This window comes from Maniola jurtina, chromosome 6 (assembly GCF_905333055.1).
Source record: "Maniola jurtina chromosome 6, ilManJurt1.1, whole genome shotgun sequence".
Taxonomy (NCBI): domain Eukaryota; kingdom Metazoa; phylum Arthropoda; class Insecta; order Lepidoptera; family Nymphalidae; genus Maniola; species Maniola jurtina.
Window position 1 is genome coordinate 5,383,479 of NC_060034.1, and position 17,791 is coordinate 5,401,269.

General features: G+C 36.0%; 1 protein-coding gene across 4 annotated transcripts in view; it reads left to right on the plus strand.

The window, feature by feature from the left end:
- Nucleotides 1–17,791, plus strand: part of LOC123866535 — a 198,845-nt gene that overhangs the window by 149,706 nt on the left and 31,348 nt on the right. The gene's annotated exons all lie outside the window — the stretch shown is intronic.

Genomic DNA, 17,791 nt, shown 5'->3' on the forward strand with positions numbered 1-17,791 from the left:
ACATTTATCGAAAGCTCATAATATTATCCGAGTAGGTAATGAGATGCACGATCGAACATCGGGTCGTTAACATCGCTACAGCCCTCCACAACCCATAAATGTTTACATATTCAAAGTTACTGCAAATCACTATCGTTTACTTACACTTTCGCTTTCATGTAATGTTATGTGTAGTTATAAAAAACCGGCCAAGTGCGAGTCAGATTCGCTCACCGAGGATTCCATACTCGGGTAATTTTTCCGACATAAAAATAAATAAAAAACTGTTATAGAATGTACAAGTAAAGCGCTTTCATATGATACCCCACTTGGTATAGTTTTATTACTTTGAAAATTTAAACACTTTTTAATGTTTTCTTAATGATTGGACCAATTAATTTAGGGTTTTCGGATTTATTCCTTTACTTGTGCTATAAGACCTACCTACCTGCCAAATTTCATGATTCTAGGTCAACGGAAAGTACCCTATAGGTTTTCTTGACAGACACGACGGACGAACGGACAGACAGACAGGCAGACAACAAAGTGATCCTATAAGGGTTCCGCTTTTCTTTTTGAGGTACGGAACCTTATAAATATGGGTATCGTTAGTTGAGGTATTATAATATATCATCATTATCATAATCATCAATAACAACAGATAGACGTCCACTGCTGGACATAGATCTCTTGTAGGGACATCCCCACGCCACGGTCTTGCGCCGCCTGAATCCAGCGGCTCCCTGCCATTCGCCTGATATCGTCCGTCCACGACAGGACGAGATATTATATAAATAAAGTTATTAACTCCGACAATCAGCATTAAATTTAAAAAAATGATAGCAGGTAACCTACGTCTTTTCATAATATAGATAAATAATGTACCTTCCTTCTTCATTGCGATTTCGTCTGGAAACTGAAGATTCGATGAAAAATGCTAACCTAACACATTTATACGGGATGCAGTTTTAAACATCTGTACAAAAATAATATTCGTTTTATTAATCTTATTTTATTAGTCTCTCAAATCGTCGACATACTTTTTTCTTTTCTTAATTTTGTACATTTAAAAGCATATACATATATTATTATACGTGTATATTGTATATATTATAATATATATTATACATAAGTGTTATGTTATAACTTCTTCTCCTATATAAAAATAAAAACGACTCAATCAAAACATCCGTCTCTACTTAGAGTAGGATACAAAAAATGCAACAGAACACATTCGTTTGTGCACGCGACGTACAACTCTACACATTTTTAATTAGTTCATAGTTAGTACTAACTATGAAACATTTTTAATAAACGCACAGCAAATATAAAAACTCGAGCAACATAATTATCAGCGGGCAAAAGCTCTTCCTTTGCGCTTATAGCAACAAATATTTAAATGGGGAAATTCCAGAGCTCTTTTAGCTGAAGATTATGTACACGCTAGCAGCATGTCTCTTGATAAAAAATCGTACAAACGAACGAAATTAACAAAATATAAAAACGCAAAAGTGAACACGTGACAAAATAACGGCCTGACATAAAGTTAGGAGACAAGAAAAATTATATTATTTAACCATCTGTCTTAATTACTACCATTCATTTCGAAAAGCTGATCTTTTTTAAGTTTTTAGAGTAAGTAAGAGTTTAAGGTTTTAGAGTAATTTTTTGAGAGCTACTGTGCGTAAATCTGTCATTGATTGGAAATATAAATCGTGGTGTTTTCCCAAAAATTTACCTCAATTGCCTACTAATTGATAGCTTTACCATTTGACACTAGAGCCTCTGAATCAGTTCAAGCAAGTACCTAAACTACATAATATGAAGATACAAAAAAAATTAAACAAATTTGTGATACTCTAAAACTACAGATAAAACGAACGGCTTAAAGATTATTGGTGATCGACTGGCAAGCTTTTCCCTTAGTCGTATATTATGCTCCTATTTTTCAATGCCCGTTAATGCAACCAACTAGGTCGCAGCTCAATAAGCCGATCAAAAATCTGTAATCTGGTAGAGCCCTTACGCTTAAACATAATTGACACAGCAAACATGAATCCTGGGAGCGCAAGGACCGCAGCCTGTAACTACATTATGTCTGTATGCACTCGCAAAGCTCTTGAGCATGCATGCTTGTGCTACATGCGCTTCAGACATGCATGTCTGGGAATAATGATGCAACCGCGACGGCTAACTCACGCGTGATGGTGAATAAAACTTGAATTACTGAGGTATATTGTTGTGGCACTTAACGGTTCCACTATATCACAGTGGTTTCTAAGAGCTCTATTGTATAATCTCGGGTAACCAAGTAAAAGGTCCACAAGTTTATTGGTGTATTTTAGGGTCCGTACCTCAAAAGTAAAAACGGAACCCTTATAGGATCACTTTGTTGTCTGTCTGTCTGTCTGTCCGTCTTGTCTGTCAAGAAACCTATAGGGTACTTCCCGTTGACCTAGACTCATGAAATTTGGTAGGTAGGTAGGTCTTATAGCACAAGTACAGGAATAAATCTGAAAACCGCGAATTTGTGGTTATATCGTTTAAAAAAATTAAAATGTGTTTCAATTTTCAAAATAAGATAACTATACCAAACGGGGTATCATATGAAAAGGCTTTACTTGTACATCCTAAAACAGATTTTTATTCATTTTGATGTGTAACAGTTTTTGATTTATCGTGCAAAATGTTGGAAAAGATACCCGCGTACGGAACCCTCAGTGCGCGAGTCTGACTCGCACTTGGCCGATTATTTTATTAAAACAATTACTTATAATGGCTGATTATTACGCACACACTATTCCAGCAGTATTTACCGTGCGACGATAGGATCTTGCCAGGGTCACTATCTTCAGCGATGAAAAATTGACCGGAATGCAAGATAGGATCAAGTTGGAAGTTGTTGGGAGTTATAATTAGAATAAGAAAAGTCTGATATTATGATCAACGCTTTGATTCCAGTACAGTGAACAAGAATTCAATAAACTTACCTACACAAAATAAAGTTTTAATATTTTCTGGGAGCTATCCGGTCCAATAAATGGTAGTCTATTTTTCAATGAAGCGCGCCTGAACAACATAATATTATATTTTTTATAGGAGAAGGTAAAAAGCCAGGACCTACAAATTGATTCCTTTCCTACACATTCTATTCGTATAATTAGTAGAGCATAGAGGACAAGATTCAACTATGAATAGGTAATCATACCACATAGTTACATATACTATGTAGTACTGTGATAATAGTAGGGTTAAAGTAGAAGCGCTTTGCTCTGAATATCAAGTTCAGTATAAATAACGAAATATGCGATATAAACGTAAAGGCAATCGTCGCCGTTGCCTTAAAGACTAATGCCACTAACGTAATTCCTATTCCCCATTCGCTTTTATATTTTTCCATTTATACTGTAAGAATTTCAGGGATATTTATCAATAAATCAATAAATATCATAATAATCTCTATCCATGGCCAGCCCACTACTGAGTACGGGGCTCCTCTCAAAATCACTATAGTCTCAAAACGACTTCCTGCGACTCGTATGTGATCTGTCCACATAGTGGGAAGGCTTTGAACGCTACGCTTTTGCCAGTGCGAGGTTGCCATTCTAAGACCTTGGGACCCTAAACGTTTTTTCGAACGACATATTATTATGTGCACTGCCCATTGTCACTTTAGCTTCGCACCCCGTTCGAATATGTCCGTTACTCTGATGTTCCTATGGATCTCATCGTTTCTGGTTTGATCTAAGTGATCTACGAAAAACTCTAAGCATCCATTCCATCGCCCGCTAAGTGACTCTATCTTAGTTTCCGACCATATCATCCACCATCAGATCCTTATTATGTCATCACTGGTAACACGCACTATTCGAAGACTTCAAGCACTGAATAATTCTAGACGAGAAGATGTCATGAGGCTTCCGGAAAGGAGGTATAACAAACAACTAACTATAACTGTGTACAAGTACAGTCGAATGGGTAACAAACTGGGAGAGATCCTTTCATTTGCATGTTTTCCTCGAGTAATATCAAATATCATCCCCTATCGCGCTGTTGCTGCTCAGTAATTACACTTCGACAGCTCTTACATAATTACAGCGCTCTAACTGTCGTAGCTACACATCAATTATTCATGAGGGGATAATAGCGGTTTCTGTAAATATCGCCAAATCCGTTCGTATATCCTACATCGTGATACCTATCCTTCGTCAAGGATTGTTTTAGATAATTATGTTTTACTAATTATCACGTCCGTTATAGTTAATAAGTTTTGGCTTATTGTAAAGGATATGCTTTTAAGAGAATGATAACGATATTAGGTACGGTGAAGGTCTTTTTTGATTAGTTCTGTGTTCGTATAGTTTTCATTTCAATACCTCAAAAACATTTATTGTATGTAAGGGGCATGCTAATGAAAAATGGAAGCAAGGATTTAATGTCATGATTCGTAGTCCCTCAGCGTTGGAATTTTTATAGGCCCTGTATACGTACGTACTTACACCTTTCTTTAAAAATGTCTTCTAGTACTAGTTAGTTAAAATAGTGGTAGCCAGTGAAAGTATAATATGCTTTAATCGTTATAAAACACTAACGTACTCAAGTAATACCTAGTTATGCATAATTATAGAGCAACCACAATTAAGTAATTCTATATGTAATATCGGAAGTAAGACAACCACATAACTTTACCTATTCTCTAGGGTAGAGAGAGGTATACAATAAGGAAATCTTTCTTCCTGTCCACAGACGCTCGTAATAGACATTATTACATTAACAATATCGTCTATTACGTGCATAAAATTATTAACGACTATCTTTATAATCCACTTACCGATAAGTAGACGGAATGGCACACATCGATGCACACATCGTGTAAACTTGCAGACTTGCTAAACATTCCCTATTTTGATCATTTAACAAACCTTTATCTAATCCATACTACCACTACAGATGCGAAAGTGTGTCTGTCTGTCTGCTACAATCCCACCATTTAACCGATTTCGACGAAATTTAGTACAGACATATACAGAAATATCATAGTTAGTAGGTATATCAGAAAAACCTAAGTAAAATACAAACAATAATAAATTATCGTAAATATACCTAGGCCTATACCTAACCTAGTCGTTTTTCTGAAGCTTTTGATAAAAAATTTCAAGTTAACGGACATAACATGGGCGTAGATATCAATAATATGCCAATGTGCAGTATGATGAATGAATTGAATAAGGGTAAAAACAAATTATAAGACGCGACTAATATGATGCGTACATCAGCGCGATAGGTTTTTTTTTTAAATAAAAGTAAATCTTATAAAAATTTCACGTGATCCTTATCCCTGTAATAATATTATAGAAGAATAAAACTTGTAAGGTTATGAGAAAATTAAACGACGAGCTCTATTCATACGTGTAGGTACTTTAATTATCTCTGCAGTCTTGCTAAGTTCGCATAAAATGGATAAAAATGAGAAACGAGAGATAGTTAAGTTTCAATATAATGGACTATAAAAGGAACTTAGCGTTTTATACTCATTAAACAAGTGTAAATTAAAAATTTATTTAACACCCCCGACAAGTGAAGGTTACAGTAAGAACTAGAAAAAAGCTGACAACTTTCAAACGGCTGAACCGATTTTCTTGGATCATAGCTAAGAACACTCTCGATCAAGCCACCTTTCAAACAAAAAAACTAAATTAAAATCGGTTCATTAGTTTAGGAGCTACGATGCCACAGACAGATACACAGATACACACGTCAAACTTATAACACCCCTCTTTTTGGGTCGGGGGTTAAAAATTAACAATGGAACGTTTCCTATATTTCATTAACTTATTTCATATTAGGTGGACCATATTATTATCCTGCTCATTGAAATAAATGGTAAACACATTATAAAGACTACCACCCTAATTAAGCGTTTCTTGACAGATACTCTATGTATTTATTTGTGGAAAGTTTAATACACAGTGTGTCTGTCTGTCTGTCGGTTAACTTTTCAAGATCCATCCTCTGAACCGATTTTGACGTTTGGTACAAAAATATGTAGCTTGCATCTCGCAGACAGAAAATCAAGAAGAATATTAAAATCTTGATCTAACTACCATCCCGTGTTATTATTAGTCAGAAAGTGATATCTGTCTGTATTCAGTTACTTTTTTACGACTCAAGCTCTGAATCGATCTAGTCAATAGCTTTCATTCTGGGGAAAGACATAATAATACTATTTACCCTGGAAAATCCAAGAGTTTCCACGAGATATTTCACAAAACTGAATTCACGCAAAGAAATCAGGATTATCGGCTGCTAGTATAACATAGTCAGCTTATTTTAAACCCAAATAATAGCTATGTACCTATCTATGTTTCTATTTACAAACACCGAATTCAAACTGTTCAACTGTTTAAATAAAGCCTTATAGGCAAGATATCCGCAAGGTTCCCTCGTAACAGGTTTTTTATTATTTAATTTACTTGTCTAGAACAGTTAAAGAATATATCGTTAAGAAACTAGCACGTAACTGTACGAGAAACTAAAAGAAATTCTAAGACAAGTATTAGCTCGCAAACTTTTCCCCGACGCAATAAACTCTTTACCCACTTCTTAATTAAAGACACTATTGTGTTACAGAACTAATGGGTTGAAAAGATAGCTACCTACATCTCGAAAGTTAGCTTGAAAGTCGATTCAAAAAAGCTATTTTAAAGATGTTATTTTCTTTTCTTCTAGTTCATAAGTTTCGGTATATCTAAACTGACAGTAGAATCTCAAAATATAGGTACATTGTTTTGCAAAGTTGCCTTGTCACTTGAGTAAGTTAGTAATATCAATATTATTTTGGGGTGGCGCTTTCAAAATCAATCATATTATTATTATTACAATTTGACATCATTAGGGAGTTGTCAAACAAAACGGTGTAAGTTTCCCCCTACAATTTTAATATGGATACCTTCAAGTCAAGAGTGAATACTGAATAGGCATTTTCTAGGCAAGCGCGCTCCATGATAGGCTACATCATCACTTAATTGGAACCAAGCGCTAGTCTACATAATATAAATTGAACAAATTTTTTGTCTGTAATCCAGACTTTAGTGGCCCATTCCACAATGTACTCATTTCCAAGCAAAAAGGCCTAAAACTGGGCTAAAATTCAGGCAGTCAGTGGTTTCGATCAAAGCGGAACAATTACAATAGTGTCAAAAAGTTTCATTTTTTTTGCTCCTTCTGTAAATTTTATTTTGTGCAAATACACCAATTCTTTATTTATTTTAAAATTCAGGTGGAATCGTCTAGGTAAAATCGGAAGCGAACCGTGGCCTAACGGTCAAGATGTCGGGTGCGATTTCCAAGACGCAGGTTCGAATCCTGCCGATTCCACAATTTTTCATAATATGTATTAAAAAAATATTTAAAATCGTCTACTTTAATGATTTAATTTATTCTCAATTAAAATGTAGGACTCTAAAATTATATTTAAGTTGGCTTTAGACTTCACCTCGGAATAGCAGAATGTTTTATTCAAACGCACAACCTGAAAAAGAAGAAGGTTATAGTTATAACTCTTAGTTAATAGTAAACAGCCACACCTTGCACTTATTAGGAAACAATTCTACTGCATAGCAAAGCGAATAATCACAGGCTTAAACTCGGATTCGTGTATAATCAAACATAATATCGGTAATAGCCCACGAGGTGAACCACGACTTACAAGTTACGACTACAAGTAACAATCAATAAGCCCTATGGAACGACTCGGATGAAAACACAAACACTTATTCGTCACGTATTAAAGATGACTTTTGACCTCGGCTCAGGAAAATAATGATCGGTCCAAACGTTAATCCTTCGACAAAAGTATGCTAATAGTTTTCATGACACCAATTAAGTTGCATGATCGATTGCAGCTTTTAAAGATGATCGCATGCCTGTCACGAAGCGACCCGCAAAAAATACAAGAGCCCCACCATCTTTTTTATGCCTATTATAAAAACTAGCTCACGCCCGCGAATTTATCCGCGTGGATTTAGGTTTTCAAAAATCCAGTAGGAACTGTATGATTTTCCGGGATAAAAGTAACCTATGTCACTCTCCAGATCTTTTACTTATACCCTTGCAATGAAATTACGTCAATCCGTTGCTCAGTTGCAATGTGATTGAAGGACAAACCCACAACCAAATAGCCACATTAAATAAAATGGGTGATGATTTGCACATCATGCGTCTGACTGAGTAAAAACTTTGCATAAGTAGTTGTTGTGGGACTTGCAGGAAGGATTCTGATATAGTTGCACCAACGTTCAATATAGTCACATTGCAACACATGCCGAGCTAGTTCAATTTCAAAAATTCATGAGATGTCAACAGCAATATTCGGCTACATCGACTGCATAAAGACAATGACAAAGTCATCAGAGGTTGGTGCTGACATTTTTCCTACTTTCACATTTTACAGGCACTTCCGATGCGTTCCCGTCAGAGGCATTTTTAGAAGGTTTTGGAAAATACGTTACAAATGCGTTAGGCTTCGTGGTCGTCTTGAGATTAGTCCAGCAAAGCCGTGCCAGCAAGCGATCCGATAGGATGCCGTGTAGAAACCAAAGGGGTATTGGTTTATTAAAAAAACCTGGCATAAACCCCTTCTGGGTTAGCCCGCTTCCATCTTAGACTGCAGACTTACCACCAGGTGAGATTGCAGCCAAGGGCTAACTTGTAAATGAATAAAACTAAAACAGTCATACGATCAGTTGATCACCTTTAGACTAGGCCACACGATGCGTTTCCGGTGCGTTGCTGTGCCATACAGCAGTGGATTTCACTATTGGATGCCAAGCGGGCACTTCGTTGCCGCTCCAGCAGAAAATATGGCGTTGCACCGCACCATCCCTCCCTGCTTCGTCTCTCTGGTCTCAAGTCCATTGAGCGTGCGATACAGCGACGCACGACACGTCGTAACGAAAAGTGTGGCATAGTACACCGATTTCTATGTCGGATGACACAGCGACACCGCTCAGGCGCCGCACCGCCGACGCAACACATCGTGTGGCTTCACTCTTTTCTTCGACTAGTAAGAAGAACTAAAGATGTACGGCCTACGCCCTCGACTCGACGAAAACAATGGCAGATCTATTCTTACCCTTGAACTATTGACATAAAAGGTTGCATGATTATAACAATAGCAGTACCTACTGCTGTACATACTATTCTTACACTGAACATGTGAATTAAAACACTCCAATCTGCATTAACACGTCTTTGTCATAAATTGCGCTTTTGTTTTGGCCTTTATTTTCAATTAACATTGTTATAATCTATGTAGAGTAGGTATGGTTTAGTCGCTCTTTTTTAAGCCTGATTAATATATGAAGTCTACATTAAAAACCGCCAAATTCATTAAAAAAAAACAAAGTTATTTTTCTGTTGTCTTCATATTTGTGTCAAATAGTCTTCGTGACGGAAAAGGCTTATTTAAAATTTTTCTTACAAGCCATACTTTTTTTTACCAACATGTAGGGGTTGTAGAGTCAGGGTTTATAAGTAGAGTTATTTGTTATTTATTGTTATAAATGTGATACAATCAAGAACACTAATTAATCTAATAATACTAGCTCTATATACTTTGGACGTGATACAGGTCCCATGGGCAGCACAAATCGAAGCTCAGCTAGGGGCTTGGCTCTACTAGAGATCTCAAATATTTAACAGTGAAAGAATTATGAGCTTGTGAGTCTTGGCAACCAAAATTGCATGGAATGTTTTTGGTGGAATATTAATTTCTAGAACGTGTCTACAAAATTTAATTGAGCTGACATTTAAATGAAAACCCATTTAGGTTTATTTGGAGCGCCTAATTAATAATAAACTCTTCTTAATTATTTTTAATTTATTATTCATATGCTAAATGAACATTACACAATAATGATTACCTTTACGGGTCCACAAGTAGGTACAATGACTTGGGTCGTGAGTCGTGATGTGTCTAAAATCGCACGTCAGAAACTATACACATATTTGACACCATAAATTAGAATACGTGAGATAATATTATTGTTGCCATTCTCAGTAATTGGATAGGGATGACCTTTTCTGTCCATCCAACCCAGATTGATCCAAAATTAGGTAACTATTTCATTGTGTTGACTTAAGTAAATTGATATTTATTTAGAAGAGTCGAAAAAGATTTTCAATAATTCTAAGAATTAATTTAATTTAATTTTTGAGATAGTAAATTAAAATAAATTAAATTGAATGTAACTTTCCAAATATGGTAGCCCTAATTATGTACTATAGCGAGCTAGTCAGAAAAAAAAAAACTGCATATATTATTAAGGCTTTGCAATCTAATTTTAACTTTAATTTGAGTTTATTCTATCACAGAAATTAATCAGCGAAACAGTAGGTACACTAATACCTATCAATCGAAATCTTACTCACAGACAGACACTTAAATATAATTCGTTTTATGTGTAATAAATAATTTAGCTAACATTCTTGACTCCATAATTTATACTGATAAGGATTTCGTGACTCCCCGGGGCATGCTACATTCAATTTCAAGAAGAAACGTTTCTTATCAGCCACCGAGGGGACATTAACAATTTAATGGTACCTTGCTCCCCGAGTAGCCTGCAAAACTGTACAACATCAATTTAACTATTTGAATTTTTATTTAAAAGTAAAAACTTACGATAACTGAGTTGGTATTAATACTTACCTAATAGTGCGCTTACATGAGCAATTTTTTAAGCAATTGTCGCCCGACAGCCCGTATGGATCAATCTGGAGCTATAAGTGGAGCAATATGGAGCAATTATTCCGCATAAAATTGCTGAAAATTTCAGGTATTTCTGGGTATTTTCAATAAATTGCTTCATGTGGTCGTGACGTCATAATTGACTAAACGGACTGGAATTGCGGAATTTCAATCGGTGTAAGCGTACCTTAAGGAGAAATTGTATTTTTTTTACTCACATTCTTAACTATACCATTGTCAGCATGCAACATTTCATGCCAGGGCTACGAACATTTTTTTAGCGTACGTATAATTTTTATCACTACTGCAGGTTAACTAGTGTACCCATATAAACCCTTACTTATCGTTGATATTACATAATTTCTGATTAGTATTGAAACTGTCACAGTAATTCTTATTGACCAAAATGGGACTTGTCAATATTGGATAATCTAGCCAATAGCATAATGTGTTTCAATGATTGGGTACCGCAATGGGGGAAAACTATGCTAGCTGTAAATATATGAAATAATAGTTGTGGCATATAGACAGAGAGAGATCTTCAAGAGGTATCTGTAATGTACAAAGAACTGATTGAAGATATATTTTTTTACTAGCTGATGCCCGCGACTTCGTTCGCGTGGATGTAGGTTTTTTAAAATTCCCGTGGTAACTCTTTGATTTTCCGGGATAAAAGTAGCCTATGTGCTAATCCAGGGTATAATCTATCTCCATTCTAAATTTCAGCCCAATCCGTCTAGTAGTTTTTGCATGAAGGAGTAACAAACATACATACACACACACACACACACACACAACATACAAACTTTCTCCTTTATAATGTTAGTGTGATGTGATGATGTACACTGTCCTTACAGGAGTCCTAATGCGACAGTGTACTCTAACCTAACTTATACAACTACTAAAAATTATTTATTTACTAAACTAAGTACTACTAATTAACAACTATCTTTTGCGTGGAAAAGTTAGAGCCACGCTGCTGCTGTCTGCTTTTATTAAGTAGGTATATGTTTTTCATAATTGTTCAATTTGACGTTTTCAGTCTATTCAGGCCTTAATTTTTCTAAACTTTGACGCCAAGGCTATCGTGTATTCAAAAATTGTTAAAGATTCACGCAGAGATTTCGGTTTGTACTAAACGTGTCTATCACGTAATCAAAAGTTCTGAATAGTATCATCAATGCTCAGATATCCATCCAATATTAACAATACCTAACTTAACAATACACCGACCTTGTTCTGTTATGCTTCAATCAAAATATTGGGCCAAAGGTTATATTGTGAAAACACTGTTCGGGGTATTCTCCATTTAGATCCTCTCTAAGGAAATGTACACACTTTTGTAAGTTTCAGCAGTTATAAAGGTATCGTGTAGCATATTTTATAAACTTTTAAGGTTGCGTACTCGAAGGGTGCCATCAGCCTTTATTGTAGTCCATACTAATATAATAAACGTGATAGTGTGTTTTCTGTCTGTTTGGCTGTCTGCTAATATCCCACGACCCATCCGTTTATCCGATTTTGACAAAATTCTGTACAGGTACAAGGCATCCCTGATGGAATTTTTAAAAACCTAAATTCACGCGAGCCAAATCGCCGCCATCATCTAGAAAGATGATAATCCTGACGTTTGCTCGTCTTTACTAAATGACAGATTTAGACTACCTACATTTTGGAGCCAATCAGTGTTGGCGAAGTCTCCACGTTTTGTTACTTTCCTAACTCTCGTGAGCTGTGCTAAGTCACGTCGGTTCACGTAACTTGAAAAGTTACACTAGGCCTCAGTAGTAAATATGTAAGCTTCAGCCGAGTGTCCGTGACTTATCGATTGAGTTGTCAGATTGTGCGATCGTGCGACAAATTTCGAATCATCGAGTAATCGCTGAATCGAAAGATTATATACTGTATATTTACAGCATGGGACAGGTTCATGTAGCAACATTATTATCCACTCATATTATGTGACAAGTTGACAACACGTAGGTGTACTTACGAATAGTTATGTATGTACGGTCGGCCTCAGAATTCGAGTAGCAATTCCGCGAAATTATTGCATCAAAAATGTGTCACACTTATAACCTTTTTCTATAAACACGCCACACACATCTAAAGCATGTGTATAACCGTGCCACGCGAATATGATCATTAAGGTGCTAAACGACTTACGCCCTTTGACTGTATAGAATAAATATACCTACTCGTAGATATGCGTCGATGAAGTTAGAAGAGACTCAGAAAAAGTTACTCTTCAATAAGGAATACGATGGATAGAGAGAAAGATTAAATACAAACATTTTCAAAGACAACCCTTTCTCGTAAGTTACTGCTATAATGTTATCTTGATGTGTGTGAAAAAAGAATCATCTGCCCTTTAATGACAATATCAAAGCTACCGGAGCTGGAGTAAACGCAACTTTTTCTCATTTTTTCCGGTACCGAGGCAGATAGGACCTCTTTAATACGCAAGCTCGAGTTGGTAGGAAGCTTCGGCCGTGGCTAGATACCACCCTGCCGGCAAACATGTACCACCGAATGACTTAACGTTCCGGTACAATGTCTCATGTCGCGTAGTCGCCGATTAGAAGTATAGATGTGTGTATGGGTTTAATTAAACTGGCATACCGATTCCATATTAGCCCGCATCCTTCTTAGAGTGTATTGTTACATCTTATCATTAAATGAAATCGTAATCAAGGTAATTTATCCGGGCCCTTGATTGCGATTTCGACACGGCAAAATAAAGTAAAGAACATTCGATAAGTCTAAAGAACATTTTCAACGTGTACGATTCCTAAGCAGTACCTAACCGTCAAAATGGCTTTGCGCACTTTTATTTGCAGCTTCGAATACCGTTGGAGTCACGGTCAATCGACTGTGTTCAATCAGGATCTATGAGCTTGTAATTTGGCGGATAATTACGTATACAAGTATTGTAAATATTTTCGTTATTTCATCGCCCTTTTATTGAGAACAAGAAGAAATACTTTTGGAAACTCTCTATACTAAGAGTACTTCTATAATTTAAGATCTTAGAGTCAAAACAAGAGTCCCTTATTGACGATACGCCAGCTCTTCTAATCTTCTTAAATATAAACATAATTGTTTGTCTGTCTATCTGTTCGTTATTTTACGCAACAATAGTAAACCTTAGTGGTTTTTTTGTTGTATTAAAAGCAGATTGTAAAACATTCAATATTTGATAGTTAATTAAAAAAAAAAAAAACCCCATACGTTCATGTCATCACGGTCATCCGATTAATCGACAGTCAACACTAATAACAGAGTTTAAACAAGAAATCATAGTAGATAAGTGGGGTTTCTGAACCACCTCTTTAGGCCTTGGATACATTGCCCACATGCAGGTGCATGAGGGCAGGGAAGTATGTCCTCCAGCAGGAGACCGGCATCGCGCAGCAATGGGCATCGCGCGAGAGAGGGGGTTTTAGTGGGTAGAAATCCCACACAACCTGAGCGGATATCTTAGGAAGATTTCCCCCTCGTCAAAAAAAAAGGCCTAGGATATATCTAGTGAGAAATCGTGAGCGGTAAATCACGCGCGAAATTCGTATGCAAATGTCTGACGTGCGGAATCGCCATTTTCCAATTTTCAGTTTTATCACTGTCCTTGGGGTCGGTAACTATGCCGGTGCCCGCGTTCACGAGCTGAACTCGATTTTAATGATTGGCAAGTTCATTAATGTGGCAGCCATAGTTCACAATGGAGTGGGTCGATTCATCAAAAAGCTAATTAACTCTGCGAGGTGCACCTCCGCTGGTGACAGGAGATTAGGCTCAGCTTTAATTACAGCGCTGTTCCGCCATCGCTGCAGTTTTACTTATGTGCTTGGGTAGTAGGTACTTACGTCCTACATTCGTAGTGGCGTAGACCGATTTTTTACCCGACTACCTTCGAGATTAGAAGAGGTAGATAATAACTATTTTGTACCTAAGTTAATCCCGCTATTATTGGCGTCACTCAGAAAAGCAGGTATTATTTAAATATTTTTATCGAATTATTGGAATGTCCTCTCCAAAACCAACACAAAAAAAAACACAAGTTTAATGTGTAAGGTTATCCGAGAGTTTTAATCTAAACAAACTAATGCCAAAATAAATAATTTAATTAGAGCGTGATTGCTATCACAACATCTAATTATTCAGTTCACAATCCAAATACCGAAAATATGCGATATCGCTCCGAATCTCAGAAGGAGACTAAACTAAAACCTTCGAAACACCCGTATTTATGCAAGTTCAAACTTGTTGGCCTCCTAGCAACAGATTGTATGACATCGAATGAGCGAAATATCGATTTTATCAAACTACCTGCATTAGATAAATTAATAATTTTATATTATTTTTGACAACTCAAATCAATTTTTAAAAATAACCTTACAGTTCGGCCGTCCTGAATGTAACACGTCCTCGTGTTTCTAATCAATCTTGTCATGTCAGTCGCGGGCTTCCTTGCCCTAAGTCAAATCCAAATTATGGGCTATCCTGCCCTCCGTCAAATCGTTAAAACCTATCCTTGAACTGCCGAACTCTCAGTTTTAATATCCAGTCAACAATAAATCCAAACGACTAACTTCTCATTCGATGTAAGTATACAAAATCTGAACCACTTATTGCAAATTACTTTCCACTACACAAAAGACTAAATTCTTTAAAAAAAACTAAAAATTTTAATCACCAAATCAAACTCAATAAAAAAATTTAATCAAATGTGGGTTGTTTACAAAAAGATACCAAAGCGAAATTAAGGCAACGTGAGACACGTCCCGCTTCTGAATTATTGGCGTCACTCAGAAAAGCAGGTATTATTTAAATATTTTTATCGAATTATTGGAATGTCCTCTCCAAAACCAACACAAAAAAAAACACAAGTTTAATGTGTAAGGTTATCCGAGAGTTTTAATCTAAACAAACTAATGCCAAAATAAATAATTTAATTAGAGCGTGATTGCTATCACAACATCTAATTATTCAGTTCACAATCCAAATACCGAAAATATGCGATATCGCTCCGAATCTCAGAAGGAGACTAAACTAAAACCTTCGAAACACCCGTATTTATGCAAGTTCAAACTTGTTGGCCTCCTAGCAACAGATTGTATGACATCGAATGAGCGAAATATCGATTTTATCAAACTACCTGCATTAGATAAATTAATAATTTTATATTATTTTTGACAACTCAAATCAATTTTTAAAAATAACCTTACACTATGCTATATGTACCTAATGTAGATTATGCCCGCGACTTCATCGGCGTGAAACTATTTAGGGTTCCGTTCTTTCCGTTCCGGTTCTTCTTGAAGGGTGCCATCGGAACCCTATTACTAAGTTTGCGCTGTCCGTCTGTCCGTCCAGCCGTCCGTCTGTCTTCGTAAAAATATGTATTTTTTTTCACTGTGACAAAAAATTTATACTAGCGCTCTACGCTAAAAGCCTACGCCAATTTTTGCAGGCTCATGGAAAGCTTTAATCGCCCACCACTATTAAACGCCGATACGCTAGCGTTTGCACTCCTGCTTTACCCGTGATTAATTAAACACGTCACTTTTCATATTATCGTGCTCATTGAACTGCCGCTTCGTGTTTAATGCATGGGCTATCATTAAAATATTAACGTTTTCACTATATAATATTCTGTTTATCGATAAATAATGATTATAGCCCCCAAAGCCAAGGAATTAATTAACAGAATATTTTGTTAGTGATGTCAAACACTAGATTAACTCACTGATGTATGATGGTAAAATACGTTTAGAAGCAATTCTGATAACAATTCAATTCTAATAATAATTCATCTATTCCTACTGTTTTTAAGCAAATTATCTTATATAAATATCCCATGTAGCTAGGTAATCCTGAAGCAGAAGTCCAACAAAAATCGTGCAAAATCCGACTGGAGCTTCGACTGGAGCTTCGTCTCTCAAAATCCGAGCAAATAATTTTATTCTGAAATATTTTTTTTACAAATCAATTTAGTACCTATGTTATCTTATATAGATTCACATTGAAATCCATGGTAGGTCCATATTATAAAAAATAATTCGTTCATGATTAAATTAAGGAACATTAATTAATAAGTTCTGTCCCTACAGTCATTGGAACTTTGTACAGTAGGTACACAGTAGTTGTCACTCGCACGAGATTTCTGATGCAATACCATCGATAATGTTTAATAAAACAAAATAATATTGTAATTCAGAACAGTTCTAAAATTAAACAGCTGAGCTGTAAAATTACAAACGAGAGATATGACTGGAATATTAATTTACACCATATTATGTGAGTCAAAACCAAAAGTGATAAAAAGGGAAGCTCCCACCGCGCCGAGAAAATTGAAAGTATCCTCAACCGTCAGGAAAATGAACAAAATGTCATAGAGCAACACACCTAAGAGTAAACAAAGTCTCTCGTCTTCGATGTCGAGTTCTGCAGCAAGGGTTCCTCAGGACTTTTCAAACGCTTCGTCGATATATAAAAAACTGTCCGAATGCAAGTTGGACTGGCACACAAAGGGTTCCGTGAGATCGTACAAGATATAACACGTCAATGTTCAATACTGCAAGTTAATGACGTACAGTGCCATCTACATGTGATTAATAATTTTTCGTGAACACGTTTCAATTTTTATTGTTGTTGATTCTTTGATAGAAAGAATAATTATTGCAATTCCGTCTCCTCGAAAAAAGGATCGGCATTCTGTTTAACGCATCACACCGTAAAATTAGAATCGCCTTATTTTGAATGGATGTCACAAGACGAGAAGAGTTTATTTACATGTAGATTCACATTCATGTTTTAATATAATCTCTTCGCTGTAATAAGCTGCGATTTAGCGTACTTAAAATAAATTAGTTTTTTTTCACACACACATCACACTTTTTGTAGCTTCAGAATTTCATTGTATTTAAATCGGAAATGAGTTATTTAGAACTAAAAATTGGTAAGCCATTGCTTAACAGTCGTTGGGCTCATACATTTTTAAGGGAATCCTGGCTAAAATGAAAAAAAAACTATTAGGTATCTAATTATATTACACTACCGACC